The sequence below is a fragment of the Orycteropus afer genome, unplaced genomic scaffold, assembly GCF_000298275.1.
Source record: "Orycteropus afer afer isolate SDZICR_OR568_19922 unplaced genomic scaffold, OryAfe1.0 scaffold00205, whole genome shotgun sequence".
Classification (NCBI taxonomy): Eukaryota; Metazoa; Chordata; class Mammalia; order Tubulidentata; family Orycteropodidae; genus Orycteropus; species Orycteropus afer.
In genome coordinates, this window is record NW_006921792.1 from 2299745 (window position 1) to 2306233 (window position 6489).

Below are 6489 nucleotides of genomic sequence, written 5' to 3' on the forward strand. Positions count from 1 at the left end.
GTTTATTAGGGAAGCACAAGGCTACAATTCAAGTTCAGGAAAAAGGCTCAGTCTCTCTCAGCTTGCTGTCTCTCAGCCAATAGTCTCTCTCAGCCACTTTCCCAGTAATGTGTGTCTCTTTCTCAGCAGCATGTGTCTCTCAGGAACATATTTCTCTCAGCAGCACGTCTTTCTCAGCCAGCAGTCAGAGAGATCTCTTCTATCTCTAGGAGGCCTCTTTTGGGCCTGGCAGAGTGGCCAAACTAACCAATCATAATATCAAAATTTTAAGCACCTGAGAGAGAGCAAACTTGCTTTGTGTCACTACTCAACAGAAATACCCCACGTGGATAACTTTAGCAATCAGGAGCTCCTCAGTTGCTCATGGCAAATTCCACCTCAGAGTTTACAAAGACTTATGGGTAGAAAAGCCACACTAAGTAATTTACTACACCACAAGTATCAGTTATCTATTGCTACAAGTATGCTGCATAACACATCACCAACCACAGTGGCCTTCAAAATAAGTATGAGTCTGAGACAACTGGGTTGACTAAGTGGCATTGTTGATCCTGGCTGGATTTTTTCACGTGTCTTGGGGTTGGCTGATTGTAGGTTTATTAGTCTGGCCTTAGCTGGGGTGACTAGAGCAACTTGGCTCATGTTCCTTCAGCAGACTAACCTAGGTAAGTTCTCATGCAGATGGGAGAGATTCAAGAGAACAAATGAAATCACACAAGGCCTCTTGATACTTACCCTCAGATTTGCACACTATCACTTTTGCCTCCTTTTATTTTCCAAAGCAAGTCCAATGGCTGAGCCTAGAATCAGAGGGGTAGGGCACTACAAAGTTAAATGGCAGAGTATCAGTAGAGAGAAGGATGAGTAATTTGAGCCATTTTTGCAGTCTACCCACTAGAGTAAAGACCATGATTCAATGTTAGTGGTAGGGTGCCCGGGCCCAGCTTACAGAACATCAGTTTCCAAGGAGGATTTTGAGAGCCTCTTCTGAGGCAGGAGCAATATTTAGAAACTGCTGCCACCCTCAAGGCACTGATGGGATGGAGCTAATCTCACAAAATAGATATGGGTCTGAGGCTATATCTTTTTTGTTTTTCACATTGTTACTGAGATGTAATTCACATACCATACAGTTCACCTATTTGTAATGTATAATTCAGTGGCTTTTAACTTATTCACAGATATGTGCAACTATCACCAGAGTTAATTTAAAATGTTTTATCCACCTGGAAAAGAAACCCCTTACAGTGTAGTAATCATTTGCCATCCTCTTATTTTCCCCATGCCTAAGCAACTACTAATCTACTTTCTGTTGCTATAGATTTCCTTATTTTGGACATTTAATAAGGATGAGATTATATATTATAATATCTTTTGTGACTGGCTTTTTTTTATTTAGCATAGTGCTTTCTAGCCTGATTCATGTTGTGACATGTATCAGTACTTCATTTTTTTTATGGCCGAATAATATTCTATTGTACGGATATGTCACATTTTGCTTATTCATTCTTCAGCTGATGGGCATTTGGGCTGTTCCCACCTTCTAGCTATTATGAATAATACTGCTATAAACATTTTTGTATACATTTTTGAGAGGACAAATGTTTACATTATTGTTGAGCATGTGTCTAGTACTGGAATTGCTTGGCCATATGGTAACTCTCTGTTTAATCATTTGAGAAACTGCCAGACTGTTTTCCAAAGCGGTTGCACCAATTTACATTCCTACCAGCAGTGTATGAAGGTTTTAGTTTCTTCACTCTAAGCTAAATCTTAGGCCAGCCCACCAATTTTTCTCTCTTATAGTGAGAGGAGGAGCCATTGCTGCAAACTTTATTCAATGATTCTATTCTGCCTCAAGGCCCCAGACCTGGACAAGCAGGCTGACTTCTGGAGCTCTTGTTGCTACCTGTTGGAAGGAAGGCACAGAGATCCAGCAGAGATGAATTCTTCCCACTGGAATGATCTAGCCTCTCACCCATCAGCCAATTTCTCTGGGTTGATGATACCTAAAATGAGAGAATCCTTTCTAAATTAACATCGTCATAACCACAGCAGGCTATGGACTGAGACTTTGTCATTTCAGGATATAATAATCTTATAAGCTCTTCAGAAGCTTGATTTTTAATTATCAGAATGATTCATATAAGTAATACACTTTGACACATTTCTCTGATTGGCAGACAAGGATCTGCAGATTTCTAGATCAATACTTCTCAAAAGTTGAATGTGCTGCCAAATCCCCTGGGGGTCTTGCTATATGCAGACTCTGATTTTAGAGTGAGTAGGGGTTGGAGGATAATCCTGAGATTCTGTATTTCTAACAAAGTCCCAAATGATATGATGCTGCTGGGTCATGGACCACACTTTGAATTGCAAAGGTGTAGATTCAGTACCTTACTGGAGTCCACCTGAAAACATCTATTTGAATTTGCTAAGGGTACGCACGCAGGTACACACTGCTGTCCAGTCAGATCCAAATCATAGAGACCCCTCCTTGGCTTTCCAAAGTGATATCTCCACGGAAGTAGATTGCCCAACCTTCCTTCTGAAGAGTGGCTGGTGGGTTTGAACTGCCAGCCTTTTGGTTAGCAGTCAAATGCCTTAGGCACTATGCCACCAGAGCTCCTATTGCTAATGGTGTTGTTGTTGTTGTTATTATGTGCTGTCGAGTCGGACCTGACTCATAGTGACCCCTCCTTGGGTTTCTGAGCCAGTATCACTAAGGAAGTGGAATGCCCAACCTTCCTTCCCAGGAGTGGCTGGTGGGTTTGAACCGCCAGCCTCCTGGTGAGCAGTCAAGTGCCTTAGGCACTACACTACCAGAGCTCCCATTGCTAATGGCAGTAGTAACTAAAGGATTTGAGGGCAACAAGCTCATTTTAAAGTCAAAAGTGATAAAATCACTATTTATTACAAGTGAAGGAAAAGATTTTCTTAGCAAAACTATAATGTTCACCTTTAAATGACACCAGGGTGAGTGGGAAAAGCGCATAATAGAAATTCCCAGGAATGTAGCTCTCCAGTGAGGGAAGAGAGGTTGAACAAAGGGATGTGAGGTGTGCCAAAGCTAGCATGGCTGAAAAGACAGTGCTATTATTTTTCACATGTGTCATTTGGGATTTGATTTATAGAAGAATAATGTCCCTCTGCTGATGTTTCTACCTTCTGAGTGAAGATGATCTGAGGGTTGTGCCCCAGTAGTTTCACAGGAGTGAAATGTGAAGCACAAGTTGATCTTGGGATCCACTTCAACATTGTATAAAGAAGAACATGTAGAACATATTGAACCAGAACACAGACAGGTAAAAATCAACTGTAGTGGCCCATTCAAACCAAGATTCCAGATTATCACAGGTAAAGATAGTTTAAATGCAGTCAAATGACAAGTCAGGCAAAAGCTACAGTAGAGAGAAGATGACTTTTAGACCTGTACTCCCGAGTTTTAATTTTTCTTTTACAACTTCCTAGCCATGTAGCCTTAGGCAAGTTATTACTTTGTGCTGTGGAATTGATTTCAACTCACAGTGACCCTATAGTACAAAGTAGAACTTCCTCATAGGGTTTCCTAGGCTATAATTTTTATTTTATTTTAAATTTTGATTTGGGCAGAAGTTGCTAGACTGTAATTTTTATGGAAGCAGATGGCCAGGTGGGATCAAACTGTAGACATTTGGGTTAGTAGCCAAGCTCTTAACCATCGAGTCACCAGGGCTCCTTTTACTTAACCTAGTTGTTCTATTAGGAGCCTTGGTGGCATAGTGTTTAACCGCTTGGCAGCTAACAAAAGCATTGGCAGTTTGAACCCAACAGCCACTTAGAGAAAGATGCGGCAGTCTGCTTCCACAAAGATCACAGCCCTTGAAACCCTATGGGGCGGTTCTACTCTGTGCTATAGGGTTGCTATGAGTCAGAATTGACTCAGTGGCAGTAGGCTTAGTTATCTTATTGTGGAGCCTTGGTGGGGCAATGGTTAAGCACTCAGCTGCTAACAGAAGGGTGGGTGGTTCCAACTCACCAATGGCTCCATAGGAGCAAAGACCTGGTAATCTGCTCCCATAAAGGTTACAGCCTAGAAAACCTTTGGAGGAAGTTCTACTCTGTCTTATAAGGTCATTATGAGTTGGAATCAACTTGGTGGCACACAACAACAAGTAGTCTTATTTTTCTTTATCTATTTTTTAAATAGAGATATAGAAAAAGTTCTTTCATAAGTTTTAAATGAGATAATATGAAAGCCAGTTCTTTATGAGTGTGTTTAAACTAAGATTTGAATTAAACAATAGATGTGTTCCTGAAAGATTGTGCAAAGTGATACATTGCAGAATAAGGTACATAATAAGAACCATAGCAGGTTGTAAATGATTTGATGCCAACCATTGTGCTACACTTGAAACCATAAATAACAGCTCAGCGTACAGAGTAGAGTTGTGGGAGTTGAACTCAATCAGACACAGGCTTGAGCCCAGCTCAGCAACTGAATGGCATGACCCAGGATAAGCTACTTAACCAAAATAATAGCTTCCTCATTTGAAAATAAAAGTGGGGATAGAGGTTTTATCATATACATTTGAGGATCAAATAAAACATTTCACTTGATGGTCACCAACAATATCTGACTTGCAGTAAATGTTATTATTAGAGTGTCTAGGAGTAAGTCATATTTCAGTGGGAGTATTAATATTACCATTCAATGTGGAAATTTTTAATATTATTTATTAATGTAATTTTGGAGATTTTTATAAAATAGAAAAATAGATAGTATGTTCTTTCCTGTATTTTACCAATAACATCTCAGGCTCTTGAACTGGTTCTGTTTCTTTTGCTGACCATCCAGTGACTAAAATGTGGTGTGAAGAAAATGATATCCTTCAGGGTGAATCATGAAAACCACCAAAGATATGCCTTCATATCTCTGCTTATTTCTAAGTAAAGCACCATGGGAACTCAGAAGCGCCTGCCCAGGGATACAGCAGGATAGGATAAACATCAGTATATTCCTGCTTGCTGCTGACTAGAGCATCTGGGAAGGAAGTGGAAAATCCATTTGGGCTGTGCCAAAACACAGCTTAAATTGGCTCACATACCCCAAATGTCCAAATAGTTTTTTATCAATGGTATCATCCAAAACAGTCAAAAGCAGTTTCATCAAACCTCAGTGACAATGTCATTTTTGGGGAGGAAGTTGTAAATGAAGTTCAGATTATTTTCAGATCCAAATATCTGTTTCAGAACATTCCATCAGAGGAACTATTTCCCCCACCCCATTTTCATTTGAGAAAAAACTTTATTTTAAGAACATCAAAATCCCTGCATGATTTGTGAAATCCTGATAGAGAGGAGCCATTTGTATTGAAGTAACACAAATGAACATATTGAAAGCATAGAGGAAATCAGAAAACTTGAAATCACATCCATTCATTTATCCTTTCATTCCCCAAGTATTCTTGAGTCTCCATTTGTGCCACACACTGGGGGTGCAACTATAAACAGTGGTTAACATTTCCTGAGCATTTATGTGCCTGATACTCCTAAGGCATTTGACTGCTAACCAGAAAGCTGGTGGTTCAAACCCACCAGCCACTCCTTGGAAGGAAGGTTGGGCAATCTACTTCCATAGTGATATTGCCTCGGAAACCCAAGGAAGGGTCACTATGAGTTGGAGCCGACTCAATGGCAGTGTGTTGGGTTTGAAATACTCCCCTAAGAACTTGATGTACATTATTATTTAATTTAGTTTTAGAGCATATCTACTGAGAACTATTAAACACAAAAAACACCTGATGTCATCAAGTTGATTCTGACTCATGGCAGCCCCTATGTGTTACAGAGTAGAATTCCTCCATTGGGTTTTCTTGCCTATAATCTTTACAGAAGCAGATCACCGGGTCTTTTTTCCATGGTGCCACTGAGTGGATTTGCTGAGAAATCAGAGCTGATTCTTACTGGTTGTTCTTTGTAAGTAACTTTTTGTTTTTCCCATGCTGCTTTCAGGATTCTTTCTTTGTCTTTGATTTTGTTGAGTTTGATGATGATATGTCTTGGCGATTTTCTTTTGGAGTCTATCCTGTTTGGGTTTGTTCAATATCTGAATGGATATATTCTTACCTTTCATCATATCAGGGAAGTTCTCTTCCAACAAACCTTGGACAATTTTCTCAGTGGTTTTATTTTTCTCTTCCTGTTCTGAAATTCTAATTACACATAGGTTATTCCTTTTGATGGTATCCCACATGAACCTTTGGCTTTCTTCATTTTGTTTTGATTGTTTTTCTGATTAATCCCTTTCCAAAGAAGTATTCAGGTATTTGTCTTCAATCTCATTAATTCTGTATTCCATTGCATCAATTCTACTTCTTTGCCATTTCAATGTGTTATCTATTTCTGACAATTTACTATTAATCTTCTGGATTTCTATCTGTAGATTTAGAATCATTTCTAATTTTTCATTTATTTTGTCATATTGTTCTTGTATTTTCTTCCAAAATT

The 6489-nt window shown here is 39.3% G+C and overlaps 1 protein-coding gene across 1 annotated transcript in view; it reads left to right on the plus strand.

The window, feature by feature from the left end:
• The window catches only part of TEK (TEK receptor tyrosine kinase), a 157419-nt gene that overhangs the window by 82885 nt on the left and 68045 nt on the right, over positions 1–6489 (plus strand). The window lies entirely within an intron of this gene.